Below are 23,865 nucleotides of genomic sequence, written 5' to 3'. Positions count from 1 at the left end.
TAAATGATTGATGCTCAAAAGAATATGTACTTCATATGTTTTTATATTAATTTTGTAAACTGATATTCCACAAGCATCAGGCAACATTTCGACAACATTATTAGAAATACTTGAATGAAATTGCAAATTAAAGATTTGTAGAGGTTTGTGAGTTATTGTTGTATTCAACAATTGAATTTTTTTATATTATTCATTGTAAATAATAATTACAAAAAAGTATGTACTTGTAATATCTGTTAATAAAACTTTTTTATATTGGAAAATTATCTCTTTATTTCATATTGACAATATGAAATTTGATTTAGCCCCTTTATATACAAAAAGTTAATAGAATATATACATTTCATAATATTACATTAAAATACATTTTGCTAACAACAATAAGTACACTTATTTTCCAGGCAAGTTTGCACCCTGTTTTGAACAAACTATAATCTAACATTCTTTAAGTAATAAATGCATTATATATAAACATTAATAACTATAATACTTCAGTGTGATGTAAATATATAACATAATCGATATATTGATTATTTACAAAATAAAATATTTTATTTTATGGCAATTAAAAAAGGTGTTAAAATTTTGTTAAAAATAGAGTTACAAAATATATATACATATGTAACATATAAAATCACTTCAAAAGTTCCAATAATCTTTAATATTCCTATTTTGAGATCACTGAGCACTCAAAAAACGCACATTTATTCATCACTGCGACACAGAAGTCAAATATTCACCTTCACATAATTAATAAGTACTATAAATTAAATTATTTAGTCTTGATGGATTTGTTTTTCATAACTCTAAAAAAAAATTTAATTGCAAATTATTAAGATTAACTTGTTTAGTACAATTAAGCATGTGAAGTTAAAATAAGATAAGTAAATAATTTTTATTTAAGTATCAAATAATTTTATATGCTATCTCACTAACCTGAGACGCAATTCTGGTCAATTGCTCCAGCATTTCAGGTCCAGTTTGTACCACCATTCCACGGAAGGTACCTTCAGGGCTTTGTAACAATTCATGAGGATGACCGAACTCGAGTACTTGACCAGCATCCATTACTAACACTTTATCACAATCCATAACTGTGTTTAGACGATGTGCTATTGTTAGTACTGTACAGGATTGAAATTTGCGTCGAATTGTTTTTTGGATTAAGGCATCAGTTCTAAAATAATTATTTATTAATGTATGTAACATATACATAATAACTAATAAGTACATAATATTATTTAAGTTCATATATGTAAGGTAACTTACTGAGGGTCTACATTAGCTGTGGCTTCATCCAACACTAAGACTTTATTATTTCTTAAAATTGCCCTAGCAAGACAAACCAGTTGGCGTTGTCCAACACTAAAGTTAGATCCACCTTCAGACATTTTTCCAAACAATCCAGCAGGTAATTCCTGGACAGCTTCCTTTAGCTCAACCTTAAAAAAATTGTATTTTAATAATTTTATTCAAAGATAAACCAAATTCTTTTATCGCTCTAAAATAATATTTTAACAATTACCTCACTCAATGCTTGCCACAAAGCACTATCTGGATATTCTTCAAAAGGATCTAGATTGTATCTCATAGTACCAGAAAACAAAACTGGTTCTTGAGGAATAATTGATACTTTGCTTCTCAAGTCATGAAGCCCCATTTCAGCTGTGTCTCGATCATCTATCATTATTGATCCTTCAAGATATGATAATCTTGAAATAAAAAACGCAATTAAGACAAACTCATGAACAAGTATACAATTTGTATCTACACTGCTATTTATAATACCTGAATAAAGCATTGATCAAAGATGATTTTCCAGCTCCTGTGCGACCAACAATGCCAACCTGGTAAAAAAGCATTATCCAGAGTCAATATATGATGAATGAAATAAAGTTAATGTATACATACTTTTTCACCGGGCTTGATCTCAAAGTTTAATTTCTTCAAAACTAAAGGTTCTTCTGGTGCGTAACGAAGACATAGATCTTTGAATACAATTTTTCCTTTCTCTGGCCAACTTGGAGGTGGTTTTTTAGCTGGTTCAGAATCTAATGCAGGCTCAGGTTGCACATTCCTATATTCTAAAACTCTAGAATATAAAGGGTTAAAACTTGATATTTTGACTTGATAATAATCACAGTATTTTGAAAAAAATTGTACTGGAATTGTTCTATAATTAATTAGAAATTTAAATAAATATTGCAGAATTTAGTGTCTGCATAGCATTAAGTAATTGCAAAGATTGTTTATAAAAGTAACCATATAATGTTTTAATTCACAACACCATAATTACCTCTCAACAGACGTCATTTGATTTTCTAATTCAGCTGATTGCCTCATACCCCACTGAAACATGCCAGTTAAACCAATAGCTTGTGTTATAGCAAGACCAACATTACCTCCAAAGTTTTCTATAGTAAAAAGTTTTATATAAAAAGAATTTTCATAATTTATTTTCTAAAACTTACTAACCATTTCCTAATACCAAGAAGCTTAATGTAACCACAGCAATATATATAACACATATGAGATCCAACCAAAAACCAAAAGCTCTAGATGATGCCAAGAAAATATACCATGCTGAACTATGTAAATCTTGATGGTTATCGAACTCTTGAATTAAAACTTTTTGGGCCCCAAATGCTCGAATGGTAGGAAGGCCAGCTAATGAAGCGGATAAGTGTGAAAATACAGGACTTCGAGCTGAAAATTAATGATTAAAATATAATTTTCACAGTAAATATTTATATTCTAATATAAAATTTATATATGTATGCATACTTGTTCCTTCTAATCGTTTAACACTTCTTGAGGTAGCCAAATAGAAGTTTCGCAGAAGATAGAATAGTACACCAACTAAAAATGTTGGTATAAGCAGCCAGTAGTTTACAACTGCCACTACTATATAATCCCCAATAAACTTATCCAATCTACTACAAATAATAACAAATAATTAGTATTATGAAAAAATCTTATTTAATAACATGCAAACTAAAAAATAACCTTTAATAAAATTACCATAATCCCAAATAATAATATTGAGAAAAAATGATCTAATTTTTTCTAATTTAAATATTATATATATATATATATATATATTTAATATATATTAATTTTTAATATTTTACCTGTAAACAATCGATCATCGCAGCAGGCAATAACTCGTCTATTGATCCATATCCTTTGAAAAACGGTTCAATATCCTTCCAGATGGGTTCGTATTAAAGAAGTACATCGTAGCTCTTGTAATACCAGAAAACATATAGTTGTGTAATTTCATAGAAGCCTTCATACATATTGAAAAGAATAAATACGATCTTCCTAAAGTTTAAAAACTGTGGCCAGTGTTATAGCAGTATAACGTAGATACAATTGTTAAAATCCCAGAAAGAATCATCATAAGCAAATAGATTGGGCAAAGGTTGAGTATCATTTGTTGAAAACACGTCGTTGAAAGTGGAATTATCGGAATCCATAGAAATATTTTTCATCATTTTAAGAGAAGTGATGTTCCTAGATTCTTCTAAATTTACCCTAAAATAAATTTTGTTTTTAGTGCAAAGTAAATATTAGATTGTAAGTAACCAAATTTCAACAAACCAGAATGTTAAGAAATAATCAGATGCTGATGCAGCGACCTGCCGCTAAAATAAGACTTGCAAATAATATAAATAAGACGCAAAAACCTGCTCCAGATTTCATATATTCACCGTATGTCTGAAAAAAATAGAAAAAAATAAAATATTCAATACTGTTATAATTAGCAATGCACAAAATATCCTTTTATAAAATATTCAAACCTTTGCCCCTATACTTCCACTAGCTCTAGTTTCTTCAACTTGTCTTGGCTCATCGTTCATTTTACTCTCATCTATACTATGTACACTTTGTAAACTGATTGACTGTGTCTGCCTTGAGTAGATGATGCTGATGATCTCCGACTTCCGGCATGCTAGAATTATCATGTGAATCCTGATGTTTCCGACGTTTCTGGCCAATAATCTTGCAAAATCGAGACCAGAAGAAGATAACTGGCTGTATGTGCCACGTGCTTGTACACGGCCGTTAGTAATAATTATTATCTAAAAAAGAAATAATGACAAGAAGAAAAAATATTTCCTGAAAAAGTACACATTGTAGCGATTTTACCTCATCTGCTTGTTTTAAATACTGCAACTGATGTGTGACTAAAATTACGGCCTCTCTTCTCAAAAATCCGCTGATGCATTGATCAAAAAGATGTCGACCAACGTGAGAATCTACTGCTGATAATGGATCATCCATAGTAAGTACAAGTCTGCACGTCGATATACAGCTCTAGCTAAACTGACTCGAGCACGTTGACCACCTGATAAAGATGCACCGCGGCTCACCAACGATAGTTTTTGTCTCCAAAAGGTAGAGAAGTGCAAAATCTCGTTTCCAAAGCACATTTGCGAACACCCTGAAAAAACAATAAGAAATATTAAGCCTATGTTTGACCAAGAAGAGTTTCTCAGGTTGGAACTACCATTTGTTTACCTGTTTGTACCGCTCGCGATCCATGGGTTGCCCAAACAGAATATTTTGTCTTACACTCCCAACAAACAGCCATGGTTCTTGAGCTGCATATGAAACAGTACCATTGACTGAAACTGATCCACTCTCCAAAGGCTTCTCCTAATATGGCTTCGAGAAGACTACTTTTTCCGGACCCAACTTGACCAATTACAGCAATCAACATTCCAGGTTTGATAGACATTTCAGTTTTGTTTAGTATATAAAGAGATTTTCCATTGATTGGGAGCTATTTCTACATTTTCCATTTCCAAAACATTTCCGTTTAGTTTAGTATCACCGATAATTTTGACACCTTCTGAGGATCCTTTTTTGGAAATTTCGGAATATTTGGTACCGTTGCTAATATCATTGTCAGTGAGACTGATCGCTTTCTCCAGATTTGCTTGTAGATAATAATTGAGGGAGACATCAATATCCGTTTGAGAAATTCGGAGTGTTGGCAGACAGGGGCGTTTCATCGTACATCATAAATTTCTCCAAACTGTGATAAACAATTAATTTAGGAGTTAAGAATTTGTTCTGTATAAAAATATGCATTAAAAATTGACAATTATCATGCATGATTGCTATATAACGTCTAATTAAGTATTCAATAAATCTTAATTAAAGACTATATTGATATTTTACCGTTTTATCGACACAGCAGCAGCTTCAGCAACCTGTCCAATACCTTGTGGGAAAAATACCGTCATAGTTTGCTTCAAAATATTATAATAAGAAGTCAAGACGAATGCCTTCTACAGTAACAACAACCTGGTATAATAAAGCATAAGCTACCAGACTTACACAAAACACTCAGACGTGTTGAAAACATTATGAAAGAGAGTAGAGTACCACGGATGTAGGATGTTGCACGAATTTCTTTGATTTCTCGCCTGAAAGATAAAAGACAAGATAAAAGATACATTTGCATTTATAGAAACAATATGTATTTAAGTAAAAAATAACCATTGAAAACATAATTTAGCTTCGATTAACAATATTATATCTAGTACTATGATATGAAATATGTGTTGATGCTATTACTTACTAGCAGTTCTCGATTAAAATCAAAATTATACAATTGTTGTTGAAATCAGGATTAGTAATAGATTTACATAAAACCACATGCGATAAATGCATTGATTATGCCTCAATACTTTAACACGTTGAAGACCGCATGCCCACTGGTTGGTAACAAAGCAAACTATTTCGGGACTACGGTAAGCATGCTATATATGTTACCTGGACCGATTATACACGGATAATGGTTTTTATTTAAATTTTGTACAGCAGTCCAATTTGCTGATTATGAAATTTCGTAAATTTGATATAGCCTCATATTAAATTATATTTATCTATTTTTAACTCATACAAAAATAACGATATTTAATTAGTGCGGTCCCCAACTGTGAAATACTATTTTCGATGCTATCTTCAACGTGTTAAAATCAAACTTCTATTCATAAATGTAAAAATCGAATTAGAAAAAAAAACAGCATATACATGCAATTTGTCTTAACAGTTTTTTAAAATAATAAATATTCAAAAATTGTAAATATTACAAAAAATGACAATTCTACTTGGTATTTGCGCAAAATATATAAAATAGTGTGAGTTATTGAGTAAACATCAACGTACATAGTCTTTAATTACTTATACCAAGAACCATGACATTTGTCCTTGAATTTATTATTATTATTCAACATACAGCATCTTCTGAATAGATTGATCAAATAACTTACTTTCTAGCCAGAGACACGAGATAGGCGAAAGGTTTCTCCCAAGCATACATTTTGATGACTTGGATTCCACATATGATTTCGTTCATAAGTCTAACACGTTCATCAGTCCGCAACGCGGTTCGCATGCGGAGAGTCGATGTACGTTTGCCCAAATAAGCTAAAAAATAAAAAATAAAAAAAATTAAAGAACAATATAAGAATATAATAAGAAATTCACAGAAAAATGTGAGAAGATCCAAATCAATTCGTTTCAGTTTAGCATTGAACTTTAAAGCTATGGCAGAAAATTACCAACCTTCTCTGCAGGAGTGACACTGCTGTACGGGCTAGCATGCCGCCCAAGTATTTGTTACTGAACATATTCCAAGATATTTTATTTTTTTGTTTATTATAACAATTTATAAAGTATAGTGAAATACTATTATTCCTTATCTTAGGTAACAAACAATATAAAATTAGTATGAAAACTCACCCTGCAAGGGAACAAATCCTAACATCGTAGCAACACCGATTACGGCAGCAAATTGACCTATAACAACAAAAAAATTAATTATTTTTTAAAATATTAGAATGCCTATATGCGAATATCATTGGATGTTGAAAGAAGCCATCGGGATATCCATCAATAATATTAATGATATTTTAATATATAATCTCTGCTTGGAACGCTAATTGTGAAAATCAGTTAAAAAGCATGTTTGGATTTAAGCAATTAATTTACATTTTATGAGTATGTTATTAATTCACCTCTCTGTACATCAAGTACGTAATAATTATAGTTTCTAATGGTCCAATCCACAAATAATGTAAAAAGATAATAGCGATATCAAATCTGCTAACATCATTGGACAACAAATTCACAACCTGTCCAGCAGTTGTGTCTCCGAGTGCGGTTCGACTTAACCGCAAAGCCTAATAAAAAAAACAAAAAACATTAAAAAAAACATGTACAAGTAAAACAATGTGATAAAAAATTTTGTGTAAGATTTCTGTAAGTCTGAAGTTTGTTATGATTAAATGATTTACTAGAATAAAGATTAGCACTTAAGCACAATTTGACGATTAAATTAAAATATGCCGAATAATAATACTTTGAAAATGCAAAATGTAACAATACATGCGTAATGAACGAAATAATTATGACATAAGCTACAACAAAATATTTTAAATTTAGTATTACATATTATACTTACATGCATTCATTAAGAGTAAGAGTAAATAGGTAATAGATAGTTCTCAGTTGAGTTACATATTTGCTTTATTTCTAATACGAAATCCGTTGATAGTTGAATAAAATTTTACAGATTGACAAGATTTTGTTGTGTACAATTAATAATATAAATAAAACATTAAGAAAAATTTGATTGTAAGTACTGGCTAATCCAACAGAATCTTTAAGTATAACCAAATGATGATAAATATATATAGGACCCTAAGTATTTTTAAAATTTTTGTGTACCTTTGGACACCCGATCTAATACAGATATTAACTTACAAATGAAATCTTAACATATGCAAAATTAAATTACTTTAATAAAAAAAAGTGCACTACTTCAGAACCGAGTTGTTATATTGGTATCAACCAAAATCAATTGTACGTAAAAGAAGTAGAAAAATATACTGAATTACTACAAAGTAGGATATGGAATAGAGTTTTACTACCGTTCAAGCTTCTATATCACACATTAATGAGTTGGATGGAAAATTTTAACATTATTGCACGAGGCTGCTCCTGTAGAAAATATCAAACGACAAAATATAAAAACGAATTCAGCGATATCACGACCGGCATCATTAGTTTTTCAACAATAATAATCGAAATTGAGCACGCAACCTACCAAATTAAGTGAATATTAAGTTTAATAAATTCGCCTTATTTAAAACTTATGTTGAATAAAGAATAAGTTGACTATACGTCCCGATTTGGCCGGAAAGTCCCGGATTTGCACCTTATGTCCAGGATTTTGCTAAAGTTAAATTGTCCCGGATTTACATATTTTGCCCGGATTATAGGCAACTTACATTTGTCCCGTGCTTTATATTTTGTCGTTTATAGACAAAAAAGTATAAAATAAACATGCTTACTAGAGCTAATTGATAAAAAAAGTATATAACATAATATAATCAATTCTTCATAAATGAATAAAAAAAATTTTATAAAAAAGTTTTTTATTTAATTAACTATATGTTTAGTCTATCGCCCCCCCCCCCCCCCCACACGTCCCGGATTTTTACATCTAACAATTGCCGTCACGGTTTTGTTTGAAATATGGTCACCTTAATGAAGAGGTCAAAGTGTTAGTCAAAATGAAGCAGAAGCAACTACTTAAAGATCAAGTTTTGGATTGGCCAGAACAACAAATCATCAATTGATTATAGATTTTTCCCATATTTGTGTTAAGTCATAATCTATTAAGTATACAAACTGATTGTGAGTGATAATAACATCTCGCCTTTCTGTAAATGAGTGAACAGCAAGAAACTCTCAGTTTCATCCCGATGTGTGTTAAACCTAGACCATATCGATGGGCAGTCAATACGGATATTGCACTGCACATAATAACACCGCCGCATACATACAAAGCTTCTTGTTTCTCAATGAGAACATTATCAGGTGCGAAGTACATGATCATACCTCGCAGAAAACTGTGGCTGTGATATTCTGCAAAAAGCAAATGGAAAGTACAATACAGATGGAAAGAAGATGGCAGATCTGGTGATCTAAGGAAATTGACACAGATGATCCAATTGAAATGATGTTGGTTTTATTTTTAAACTATCCAACCACTGGTCGAATATTCACAGAGAACCTTAGAGCTATTGTCGAATATTCACAGAGAACCTTAGAGCAAATACATATTTATAATCCCGAGAACAAGAAATTGGACATTAATAAACTGTGCAATAGTGCAATCCAAGTATAAGAGATTTAACAAAGTAGTTGAATCGCAATTCTCAATGAGCCTTCAATGGCCAAATAAATTTCATTTTAGACCTAAAATAATTTAACGTTCATTATGCAGTATCAAAAATGCATCAATTTGCATGCTTTTAGATACGTCCATTATCTATTATTAATGAGCAGTGTTATTCTTGTTACTCGGCAGTGAATACAAATATAAAACAAGTAGTTCTATAAAACCAAAATCATTTCCACGGATGTCACTGCAAAAATTATAAACAAATCCATGACCAAAATTATAAAGAGCAAATCTAAACATCAACATAGGCCAAATATGATATGATCGCAAATCATCAATGAATTACAGGAGCGGATGGTGACTGCAGAATCTAAACAATGCTATGATGGTGTGCTGTAGTTTCAGATGTGTCATCTGGAAACGTATTAAATTTAAAGACCTTTCTATAAATTAGCGAACAGGAGGAGACGCGCATTTTCATGCCTATATGCATGATAGCCATCATATAGGGATGAGCAATTACTACGTTGGCAGCACTGCACAGAACAACACCACCAGCATAGAGATAAGCTTCCGTTTCTGTCGTCTTTGTATTTCCTGGTGTATAATAGGAAATCAGTCCGCCGATAAAGCTGGCTGTGTCACTCTGGAAACAATTTAGGGTTAGCCGCAAGCAATGGTGAAAATATTAGTTTTGGCGCTAATATTTACAATATTAACCATTGCACCCTTCAGATAATATATAAAACTAGTGGTGCATGGCATCGCGAAAAAAATTCAACTTTCTTTGAAAATCTTCACTCTGTAAAAATCGATCTTGAGATTTAGAAAAAAATTACCCGTGTGGACCACATGCCTAAATTCACCAGTAAAGGATTTATAAGGCAATATGTTTCAGAAACAAAATATATGTAACATTTTTATGCTCAAAGGGCTTTAAACAACGAGCATTTAAAATCAATCAAAGGCCAATAACATAATAAAATATACATATATATATATACATATATATATATATATATATATATATATATATATATATATATAGCAAAGTTATTTCTATGTTAATTAAAAAATGAAAATTATTTATATATAAAGTAAGTACCTGCATAATTTCTAAAATTTAAATAAAGACCCTATCAAAAACGTTAGTTTTAAAAGATCTGGTTCAGTATTTCGTCTCTGTACAAGAAATTAACATTTCTCAAATTCAAAAATATTATTTATCAATATGCGCAATCATTAAGCCTTTTTTCTAAAAAAGGCAAAATATTATACTGAAGGGTGCATTGTTATTTAAACAAGCCACACTTTCGATACCATTTGAAAATTTTAAATCTCAGCAGGATATAAGTCGGCCAAGATTAGTTAAAATGCTGAATTTGTTAGATTTATTAACAACATTATTAATTAACCAGCATCTAACTAAACTAATTCTGTTAAGGTATGAAATACTAAATAGGCAATTATTGTTAAACATTTCCACGTCTTGAAACGTATGGTAAATAAATTGCCAATTTAATATTAAATTGTTAACATTTACATTAGTTAACTAAATTTGAAAATTAAAGTGACTACTATATAAAACAGACGTACACAATACATTGAAAATAATTATAATTTACATACATAATTACTAAAATAATATTTATTAATAATTAAAGAAAAAAATAATTGATTCCGTTATATACCTACTAATAGCAATTAGATGCTAATGTAACCTTCATACATTTTATCAATAACCAAAATTACAACACATGGCAAGTAAAAACTTGTCGAAATACCGTATAAAACTTCTACCTGTAAAAACATATTCGGTAACATGTAATTTAAAAGATGATCCGTGAATTTTTTTTATTGGAACGATGAGATAAAACTATGAACACTCAAGGGATTCTGAACACGTGGTTTCCAAAATCATGCAAACAAAGTATGATAAACCAAAAATATTAAAAAATCATCATGTGCGTTTTTTAATATTTGGCTAAATATGTTCTTTATCTACGATAAATTATTTAAAATAAGGGAGCTAACAAACAAAAAAAAAATGAAATATTGACACATCTAGACTACAAGGGTTTTCATTAAATATTTACACAGTACTGTTCTCGGAATAACCTGCATGATTGCTGAAGTATCGAACCAGCATTCCTAAATACATCGGTTGATGTAGCCTATATAAAGAAATATTGATAATAAATTAGAATAATTATTGATTAATACCGTTATAAATTTTTATTATTCTGCATATCAATCATTTTATTATTCTGCAGTAAAATCAAGATAGTGGCATAGCTAACCCGAGGTTAATTAATTTTATGACATCATTGCTCGCTTTTTTCCTTAAAACCCCATTCTTGGGAGTTACGCCTCAAAAATATCGATTTATTCTTGAATGTTTATATCCATCAAATTTTTATATCACTTATTATATATGTATAAATGCATGATGTTTGGAGCATACTTCTAAAATAAATGTAACTCCATATTAAGTATAAAACCTTGGTCAATTAACCATTATACCAATTAACCAACTTTAAATTTAAAAGTTGGTAACTAGTATTCCTTAAGGTGGCGGCTAATGTAATTTCAATTTCAACCATGTTGCTATAATAAATTTAAAAAAAATGAAATTGCCTATTGCTGCCAGTTTTTGCGTGCAATTTTTCTGAATACATCCGCTATACTTCAAAATTGTTTAGTCACCATAAATTGTAAAGTATGTACATGACCTTTAAATAATTATTGAGAACAAACTTCGTACTGTAATGAGCAAATAATTATTTTTCTAATATTGCGTAATTTCCAAAGACAATTATAATCTATTGTTTTACTTAAATAGAGTGCAAGATCTAACCTTAAGAAAAATTCCATGAAAAAAAGCAATAAACCATAACCAGCAATGTGCCATCCGTACACACGCATAATGGCCCGAGTGAGACTGGGCATTTTGCGTTTTCGATTTGATTTTTCATTTTTTTCCAAATTATCCACTCCTACCAAAGATTTTATTCCACACCGCTGTAACTCCTTTTCCCATGCTAACGTTAATTTTTCTCCTATATTACCTAGAATATAAAAAGTTTAATAAGTTTCATTCATTTCAACTGAGACTCAATAAAAACTTACTTGATTTATGTTCTTTAAGTGGCCTCGTTAAATCAGAGACCTCTAAATCCCTTTTGTATCCTCTAAAAAATATAGGAAGAATCCAACTGAAAAAAAACAGATCGTTAGTATAATTTTTAGAATACTATTAGAGAAACTTATGAGGAAATTATGTATTTTTGATCAATTTGTTTAAATCTTAATAGCCTAGAATCAATTACCGGAACAACTCTCAATGAATCAAATAGGCTTATCAGTAATATTCTGAAAAATTATTTGCTGAAGTAAAAAATAAAAGTAATAAATTCAAAGGTGTTATAGTCTTTGTGAAGTAATTTAATAAAAGTTATTTAAAATTTCCAATTTGCTTAATTGAAAAAATCAAACTAATTAAAAATATTGCCTTATCTAAACGACCTATAAACAGACTTTTTACAGAGAAAACAATAAGAATAAAATTAGTGAACTCTCTCAATCGCAAATGGTCGATAACCCTAAATTGTGGACTTTAGCAAAATAATCTACTAGCAGTAAAATTGGAAAAAATGCTGTTAAGTCATTTATAATTTTTAGATAAAACATTGTTTTTACTATATGCACATATTGGAAATGGGTCACATATATATAGTAATTATTTTTTGGTTGGACTGTAATACAATGAGCAAGACATAAGAACAAATCAGACAAGAAATTGTAGATAAATCATGAATACATAATTTAGCTTTATAAAAATCATTTTATCAAAAAAATTATATTAAAAGTAATTAGATAAACAGTTATCATAATAATTCTTTGAATTACTATTCATATCGTAAAAATAAATTGATGGTAGTTTAATACGTAATCGATTTGGTAATTATTAAAATTATCAGTAATAGGTTGATCAATAGGTAGTAATAAACTAAGCCGTATTTAAAAAAAAAAGTCGAACTAGGTTTTTTTTCTAATTAGAGAAATTTTTGTCTCAAATATAGAGGTGATCTGCTTAAAGATGATCATTTTTACTTATTGAAGTAAATATAAAATATTACCTTATGTTTTAATTTATAGAAAATTGGCGCAATCAAGCAATCTACATATGACATGTGCCATATGTAGATGAGATTTGTATTACAAAAAAGTTTCAGAGACTCAAGGATTCGGGAAACTTTCACAAAAAACTATATACGTGGATGATATAAGTATGCGCATAACTTTTTGCTCATATTTAATAATTACATAATTGGTCAGGTCAATGTATAAGATTTGGTATAGGCTGCTTTCTATTAAATATTCTTGACTTTCGGAATATTAAGTATTTATTGATTTATAAAATCTATCAAAGTAGTATCAAATACTACTGGAGTAGTATCAAATAATATTGGAGTAGTATCAAATAATATTGGACTACTCCAATAAAATCTCTAATTCCATTTTTTATCGTTGTTTGGAAAGCCATCAGAACTAAGCTGTTGATACTTGAATTATAGAAGACTACCAGACGATTGGACTACATCAATTTGATGATGTTATAATTACTCTAATAGTGATTATATATAATTTAATGCAAAAATACTGGGGAAGGGCTATTTACACTTGGAAACATATTGCCATCTATGAATAAATAGAAGCATATATGGTAAAGTGGATGTCATCAAAAATACCAGTACTAGACATTCTAAAATTTACGATGATCCTAATGCAACAATAGCTCATCTGCTTGATAATCCGCCTATAAGAAGACTACACAAAAAACTGCCTATAGACTTAATGTAAAAAATGGTATTTCATAGTCAATTGTAAAAAAAAATGTTTTCTATAGTCAATTGTTTATTGGAGCAATTACTACAATTTGTTTTCTTTTTTTTTAAAATATTTTATTTATTTAGTTTTCTTTATTTGTAATTCATTTTTATTTATTTATTTATTATTATTGTTTATTTCTTTCTGTGATTAAATTTTTTTTTATTATTATGTGTAATTTAGACATAACTCATAGGGTCAATAAATAACTCTGTTAAATAAAATAGTGACTAAAAAAATATATGAAAAAGTCGATAATAGGTTCAACATTCTCCCTGTAATATTATCTAATCAGAGATTTTGTGACAAAATTAGATTCACAGTCAACACAAACAAGCATTTTGCCTTGAAATAGAACATTAACCAAGAATTGAACATGCGACATATTTATTAAAATAATTGATAGCACATGGGAATGCTACGTCCGAATCAAAAAGATAGTACAATTTGATAAACTGGTAGAATATTTTGCAACAGCAAATATGTTGCATCATGACCGGCAATGGACTGAGATGACAAAGTCTATCAATATTAATTGTATTGTCCGGTAAACAATTGTATCAAGTGGCATTCGTATTATGTGGTATTAGACGAATCGATATTTTAAAACGTATCAGTCAAGAAATAGGGCAAGGTTGTGTCAACGTCATTGGCATGCACATTCGTTCCAAACTATTAATATTTGATGTAATATTGTAACTAATAAGAGAATCGAAACAAATTAAAAATGAATTAAACATTTTAAACTTACACTATTAAGTTGAGTTTATTTAATGATTATAATTCATAAGAGATCACAATCGTATGCATGCTCAATTAGTAACCTTAATGAAACTTATAGTTCGTCATGAAAACTTTTATTAACTTCTCGTAGGGTGAGTTAGAGTAATCGCAAAAAAATCGAAAATTAAAATTTTTGCATATCTTTACGTTTCAAAGGTTTCTGAACATTTTGGCGCACTTTAGAAAGAAATTAATATATGTGTGTGTGTAGTATATGTATGTATATATGTTTGGATACAATTCTTCGTCCACGATTTTTAAAGCACAAATCAACCGATTTGATTGACTCAAAAACTTTCGATTCCTATTTACAAGGAGACTGATCAGTTTTTCAAGGTAGGTCCAGCCATTTCGAAAGTACGGTGCAAAAAGTGCCAAAAATGGTAATTCAGAATCATCTAGATAGAGTGTGAAATTTTTTTTTTTTTTATTATTTTATTGGCTTTATAAACTGGTACATTAGCCATATACTAAATTACATAATATCTACACTATCTCTTACATATATATCATTGTTTTATGTATATTGCATTTATAATTTTATATTATTTGATTTGATGTAAATATAAAGAGCTCCATATAATCTTGTATCTGTCAGCACTGTTATAAAATTAATTGGAAGTGAGATTTTTTGTTTAATTATTTCCTCCCATAGTTTTGTGTGAAATTAGTTCAATGTAATGTCATTAAAAATGCATAACAAAAATTAATAAAGAAGAAATAATGTAACGTACAGAATCTCCAATATGGATGCGGGTTATAATACTTTTACTACCGATGGTTATTATAACGGTATGCAAATATGATAGTTATATCTGTTTTGAGAAAAAAATATTTATAGATTATGCATGCATTATCTAATATTCTTTCCTATTTAACACCATACAGTTACTGATATTGTCGTTTATATTAATTATTGAATATTTGTACTGACAATCAGCTTGAAAAGAGCACCGTCATTGTTGTCTTCACACTTCATTTATTATTTATGTGCAAGCGCATTTATTCCTATATATGATAATTGTATAAAACTGTCTGGGAATAAAATACGCACAAAATCAATAAGTATATGTATAATTTAATTTAATAAATTGAAATCCTGAAACGGTCAATTTTTTATTAGTAACTGACTGCGAGCTCAATCATTGATCTATGAACAGTTTATGAAAAGACTGAAAAAAAATCAAGTTTCCATTGTTTCAAGTCATGACTATGATTCAACTCTTGTTCTTTTGATTGAAAATGTCGGATGCCAATAATAAAACTCTTCTCTAGGTATTTAAATTACTGAATTTAGACAAATATTTAATATTGATAAGTCCTTCAAGAAATAATATTATTCTTGGCTTGCAAAACCAAATTGGAACATCATATTTAGCTTGGAATACCAAATGAATATTTACACTCTAGAATTAATACTATAAGATTGAAGAGAAATCGAATTATTATTTAAGAATTCATTTCATAAATGAAGATGTTTCGTTTTGTTTAAATTTCCAACAACAATGAGATGTTCTTGAAGCGGCCGTTGACCTGATGGATTGTCGTAACGTAATAATTACGATTCGCACATCCAACAAGAAAAGGTAAAGTCAAAGGTCTAAAAAACGGTAAATTGTTAGAACAAAATCTTACATTCAAAAAATAAATTTTATAATATCAAAACAAAATTCAGACATAATTTAGTACATTAATAAAAAGTAATCCGCTGGGTTTTTCTTTTAAAATTCAATGTTATTTATCAAATTAATTTAATTAATTATTCAATCTCTTTCTCAATCAAACACAGATTGTAACTTATAAGAAAAAAAAAATAAATTTTAAAATCCTAATATCTACAACTAGGAGTTTATTCAAAAAAATGATTGAAATCCCTAAAGGTTTCCATGAGAGACCTTCAAACTCACCTGATGATCATTGCTAATTTTAATTAATTTTCATATTAAAATTGATACAATTATGTTATGTTAATTGATACAATTATTACGTATGATTAGTAAATCTTTGCATTATACAAAACTTGTAAATGGTTTCTTGTAAAAGATAAACCATCACACCTACGATCGTCATTTCATGTCAAAACATGAAAAAAATTGCAATATTACGACTGAACTAGTTGTAAAGATAACGGGTATGATGATAAACACAATTTAATTGCTCTGAATTGTTTAGTTAAATTTGTAATTAATTAAATTGATTAAAAAAGCAATCATAGTCTTTGAAACTAGGAAGGGAAAATAAATTCATCCGGATAGTAATAATTTATATATTAACCCCTTTCCACTCGTGAATTGCGAGATTCGTATGTATATTTGCAGGAGTGGCGACATCCGAGTGGAAAAAGTTGATATTTTTACTTTATATATTAGAATGAAGAGGATGATCAGGTTGCAAATCAATAAGAATTTTGGTGGAAATATTTCACAAATTTTTCCTACATATATGAAATATTTACTTGGATATTTATTTTTTAGGTTTGGATATAATGTTCTATATCATTATTTTATAAATTTATATAAGATAATATAATATAACAAAAGAATAATACCAACCATCGAAAATTGTTGATTTTATTTTCACCAAGATAGTAGCATATACACAAAAATGTTATTTGAGGAAACGAGACGTTAAAATATGTAATAATTGATATAAGTATTAAAAATACTATACGAACAACTTTTCCTGTCCTCAACTAACCATTTAGAACTATTAGTTACAATTAGCTTATCTAATTGGATAATTAGTTTTTTTAAGAACTCATTATCTATAGTTGATAAGCATTTTTAAAACAATAGAAGTGACGAAGCAAATCCGAAGAATGCACTATTATACAAATCAAATACCAGAAAATCATTTTCAAATACAAAATTAGATAATTCTAGCTCGGAAATGAAATAAATGCACTAAAGGGCACGTGGTATTATTTAATATTAATTTACAAATAATATCGTCCAGCGACATCGAAGCCTTTTTATGGAAATTGCTAAAGCATTTATCCCAAACAGTCAGCCCTTTTAGATAAATTCTAATAATAAAATCATCATCATCAAATCATCAATGGATTAACCATTGGGTTACCATCTAAAAATACGAAGTAAGGAGAAGCAAATTTTCTACATCTGATCTGATCTGATAGTATCGTCTAAACTACAAATCCGTATCTAGTCACTGCACTATATAAGGCTATCAGTACCTGATACCAATGATCAATTTAATTTATTAATAGCTTTTTACGTGAAAAATATTTTCTCGAGTGAATTTTTTTTTTTTTTTTTTTTAATTTCAATAATTATTACAACTGCTAATTTATTAACATCAAGTAATATTGATGAATAATAATATAAATTTAAATAAATAAAAGAGTAAAGGATAAAATTTACATGAAAATAATATCCGTAATATGATTTAATGTAAAATATAAGCAAATAATAATAAGTGAAAAATTAAAATTTTAAGTGTGTGTATAGTAATGTGATATTTCAAACAGGTAATTTCTTCGTGGAACACATCCCCATCCAAATATTATATGGCATATAATATGATATGGCAACTGTCCCTTGGACACCTCATTAGAATTAGTAAAGATATCGTATAACATAACGATGGTGACATAGAGGAACTTGAACTGGCCCATTATATAAAATTGGTAAACTAATTATGAAAAAAGCTCGTCAAAGAAGGAATGATGACTTCCACATTATAATATATCGACAAAATAAAAATTGAAAGATTTGAAAATATATTTATAATATTTAAAAATATAAGGAATAAAAATACATGTTGCTGTAATACTGCTGGAAAAATTACCTCGCTCATTATAACTTTGAATGTGAAAGTTAAAAATAAATTTGTATTTGTTTATGATTATGACTTCCTTCAAATGTATAAAAACTCGTGAAATGTTTAAATACAAATTTTCAATAAATAAATTGCTAACATTCCAAGAACTGCCAACAATTTGCTGATGCTCCCATAATGGAATAGGCGCAGATATTGTGAAAAAAATTAAATAATATTAAATATTGTCGCTAATATTAAAATTGTTACTGTTTTGTTTAACATTAAGTAAACAGATTCCCATAGTACGTAAATAACGGTAACTCTTCGGCTTCGCTATTACGACAAGGTTAAATAACATAACGATAGAAAAAATTAACATAAAAATTATTTCAGGTTTAAAATTCGCTGCTTGGTAATTATAAAATAATTATAGACACTTTTAGAATACATGGCATTTCTAAAAAAATCAATACTTGATTTCTGAAGAATATTATGTTATCATGAATACAACAGATATATTGGACCAATGTGATTAAAATGATGAAACGTTTTTATTTCTATGATATTTAAAATTGAAGACTTACCAAAACAGCAGTGCGGATAATGGATTTGCTCCTTCCCTGAGGTTTTTCCTCATTTCAGTTTTCCGTGGCCCGTCCATCTTAAAAAAAAAAAAAGATTAATCTCTGCATTAATTGAATGACAGTTCAGGTTCAAGTAATTTTTTATTGTAATATAAAAAACATCGAAAAATTTAAAACTTACTTTCTATTTCAAGGCGGAAAAGTACCTATATGTATTGAAAAAAATTCAAGACAAATTTAAATAAGCAGACTAATTAAGAGGAAAGTAAAATTAAAATTAAGAGACTAAAGAGAATCACAGCCTTCTAGACCCTCCCCCCACAAAATAATGTTTAACGACGAAATACAAGTGGCAAAAGAAAAGCGGAGAAGACTACTATGTATTACATAGTAGTCTTCTAGTAATTTTGAAAATAAAATGATCCAATTCATAGCTTAAAGCTATGTTTCAGAAATTGAATTGAATCATTTTATTTTCACAGAAAGTTACTGTAATAATTTTCTAAAATAAAGTAAAAAATTAAATAATCGTTACGCTGTTTTTTAAGATTAAAATTATTCAAATCAGCGACTTTTATCCTCATACGATTACTTTGTGTACGATTTCCTCGCTCTTATCTATAATCGCATAATCTATTAATAAAGTTATCTAAAGATGACTAGCAAAAATATGAACGTGTAGTTCAAGAGCTTAGATTTAATTTAACAAAATAAATAAAATTGTAATCGAAATCCATAAAGCGCAAATCATTTTATATGTATACAGAGACAACAGTGACAATATTTGTTAATGTAATTTTAGTATATTTACTATAAGCAAACATTGAAACGTTCATTTTATATCATTTATTTGATTTGATAGAATTTCATTGAGATCTCTTATCAGCTCAAATCAAATTGAAAACCTGATCATTGTATATTATTTGAAATTTTAATCGTGAAATTAAAGTTAGTTCAATTGTAACACATTTTCATTGAATAGTATCGAAAACGATGAAAGGCATTTATGTATTAGCAGGTAGAAATATTTTGCAGGTAAGAATATTTTTGCGACTTAAATACAAAAAAAGATTAATCATTTTTTCAAATCATAATGCAGACTTTGAAAGGAATTCTTTAGAGATTTGCGGATTTCAAATATAAATAAATATAGATAAAAATACAAGTAGCCATGAAGAAGAGTTCAAGGAAGAATTCTGGTTCTCACGATGACATAATAATCTTAAAAAAACGCTAATTATAAAAATAGCATGTTCGTTAACAGCATTGAAAATGAAAAAACTTCAAAAACAAATAATTGTTATATAAGCTAGAATATGACTTAGTTTGTTTACCAACTATTCGTTACATAATAAATTTGAATTTGAACTAGCACATGTACCTACTACATTTATGAAAAGGTAGTTTTGCTTTAGAGGTGACATAATATTCTTTGTCTTTTGCAAAAATATTAATTATACAATACACTCAAAATATATTTATAACAATTGGTTCGAAAAAAATTATTTTAATTTTGTCTATGTCATGTACTACATTTTACTTCAAGAAGTGATATTGCATTATTCCATTTATTTATATTTTGCAAAATTACTAGTTCGAGTATCGATTCAATTAAAAAATTTAACAATTTGATTTTTAAAAATTATTTGAATTTGAATTATGTTTTACCTTATACATGATATAATTCCAATTGTTTGCCATTTGAAAAAAATGGCAATTTTAAAATTAATTCAATTAAAAATATTCATAATAATTTAAATTAGAACTAATAATAAAGGTATTAAATTTCATGAAAAGAAGTGGTTTTGCGTTGTAGATGATGTAATTCAAATTGTTTGTCTTTTGCAAAAATTTTACTCAATTGAAAGATTTTTGATTTTAAAAAACAATTTGAAATTAAATTTTGTCATATACTAAACTTTATTGTAAGCGTTATAGATGGTAAAGTAATTGATATGTTTATCTTGTAAAAATAAACATTTGAAAACCTATTCAATTGAAAAATATTTGTAACAATTTGGTTTTAAATCTCGTGAGGTTTTTTGGGGGAGGGTTTTGACATCACGAAATATCACATGGGGAAGGAAGGGTTATAAAATGATATCACGCGTATTTATTTTTTATCTGATTTTTTTTAAAACCGAAACATTAAAAAAATCACAAATTTTTATTTACGAGAAAAATTACAATTTTTTCTCGTAAATAAAAAAACACGTGATTTTGGTTGGGAAGGGGGATAATTTTGAATATCACCACGTATTACCAAGGTATTATGGCAAAAACCCATAAAAAATCAATCAAAAAACCAAACAATTTGTTAAAAAAATAGTTTTAATTCGAACTATGCCAAGTACTACGTTTTATTGAAAGTAGTAATTTTGCGTTATAAATTATGGTATAAATACATTTTTCATTTCGAAAAATATTAATTTGAAAATTTAACAAGTTTCGGTTCAATTTTCCCAACGAAGTAACATCATGCATTTTATTATTGTTTCTTCTTGTTACAATCGCAACTGCCAAAAGAAAATTTTCAAAGTTGAAACTAATTAAACTAATTAAATATTACCTAAAAACTTCAAGACAGAAACGACTAGTATTCCTGGTGGCAGAAACAGAAACAGTTTTTCGAAAATATTTGGAATTATTTGTAAAAAAATTCAGAGAATTAGAGAAAATTATATAGATAATGATAAATGAATATCCTTTTAATTTTATACATTTTTTAAATTTTGTTTTTAAAATTTACCCTTCTTAAGGGGGCCTCCAAACAAATTTTGATACGAAGCCTCGTCAAGGCACGCTACGCCCATGGTCATGTAGTGAAAGGATTTTATGAAAAGTAGTGAATTTTGAGATGTAGATTATGATGTAATTTCATTTGTTTGTCTTTGGTAAAGATTAATTTAAAAAAATACTCAATTGATTAATTGATTCATCGCAAATTGATTTTAAAAAATTTTAGCAGTCAGTCAATCGTGTCAAAATTAGAAATTGGCATTAGTTAAACAATGCATTACAATTACATCAATGTATGGTAATTAATTGATTATTACATATAATTCAAGATAAGGTACTTTTACTCCGAGTTGGTGTTTACTAAAGATGTCTTTCCTGAGATTGTATAGAATTTTATAAATGAATACTTAATAATTTTATACAACGTGGTTTCGTATTTTATCAATGACCTAATAGTTGGCATATTTAAATAGTTACACTTTTGATCCAGGTGTCCGATAAATAAAATCACATTGTGCAATGCATGAGAAAATTCAAGTTCATACAAGTATTCGTCCTAGGTTAGGTTCTGTATACACAAAGCCGGTATATATAATAAAAACACAAACCACTCACGATACGATTCTACAAATTATCCATATTGCGCAACAAATTCAACAAAATAATCATCAAATCATTCCCATACACAACAATTAGTATCATTCATCCTCTTCCGTCGTAATTACTTCCTAGTACAATTATCGTGACAAGTTTTATGTAACTCGTCCTTGGCATCGAAATAATAACTATTAACAAATTAAATGATTCTGAATTTACCTTCAACGAAGAATTTGGTGGGTATATTTCTTAATCAAACTCGATGAACGGAATTACTGCACATGTCAACGTATAACAATGAATTTTAACTACACAACCTCATTCTCATCGGTTCACTCACAAACTGTAACTGACAGCTGAGCCGAGCGGCCGACTCACGCTGGGGAAATGACAGTTGATGCCGCCGGAGCGCGGTACGCGCACTGGTTGCGGCCTAGATTCATAGATCGACGACAGGTGGCAATAGTGTTCGGGAAAACTAGACCGCAATTCAAATGAAGTTGACCAGGATCGTTAGAATTGAAGCAGGGATTGTCAACCTTTTTGTACTGCACTTCCCTTATTAACTTCCCGTAGGGTAAGTTATTGTAATGCGCCGAAAATCGGAATTGAAAATTTTTACATTTCTCGACGTTTTGAAGGTTTCTGAACTTTTTGGCATACCTCAGAAAAAATGGACGTGTGTGTGTGAATGTATGTACGGATACAATTTTTCGTCCACGTTTTCGGGCACACGGATCAACCGATTTGAATGGTTAAAAAAACATTCGATTTTCATTGATAGGGAGATGTGCTGATTAGTTTTTGGCAAAGGCAGGGCCAGCCGTTTCGTAGATATGGAGCAAAGAGTGCACAAAATATAAATTGAGTTTTTGAGAGATCGAAGCATCCGATTTGAATGATCCAAAAAACATTCAATTCGTATTGACGGGAAGAAGGGGTGATTAGGTTTTGGCAAAAGCAGGTCCAGCGGTTTTGGAGATACAAAACTAAATGTGCAAAAAATGGCAGTTTTTGAGAGAACTAAGCGTCTGATTTAGATGATTCAAATAACTTTCTGCTTGTCTTAACAAAATAAATGATTTTGAAAAAAAAAGTTTTTGTTCCAACTTTTTTTTTTTAATTTTTTGTATATCGATAATAATTTTTATTTAACTTTACTTAAGTTCCAGCAATTTGCCTTAAGGCACGATGCCACCCACCCCACTAGTTTTTCTTTAACTTCTCTTAGGGTTCTTGTTTTTTTGTTTTTTTTTTGTATAGAGAAGGAAATGCCTTTATGCG

General features: G+C 28.9%; 1 pseudogene; it reads right to left on the bottom strand.

Moving 5' to 3' along the window:
- Window positions 1-309: 309 nt before the first annotated feature.
- LOC113370048 overlaps window positions 310-23,865 on the bottom strand; it is a 61,272-nt pseudogene continuing 37,716 nt past the window's right edge.

The sequence above is a fragment of the Ctenocephalides felis genome, unplaced genomic scaffold (genome assembly GCF_003426905.1).
Source record: "Ctenocephalides felis isolate EL2017-DRISC unplaced genomic scaffold, ASM342690v1 CF-g0.4_SCAFFOLD_01492, whole genome shotgun sequence".
NCBI lineage: Eukaryota > Metazoa > Arthropoda > Insecta > Siphonaptera > Pulicidae > Ctenocephalides > Ctenocephalides felis.
Note: the sequence above shows the minus strand (reverse complement) of the source record. Positions and strands in the feature narration are given on the sequence as shown.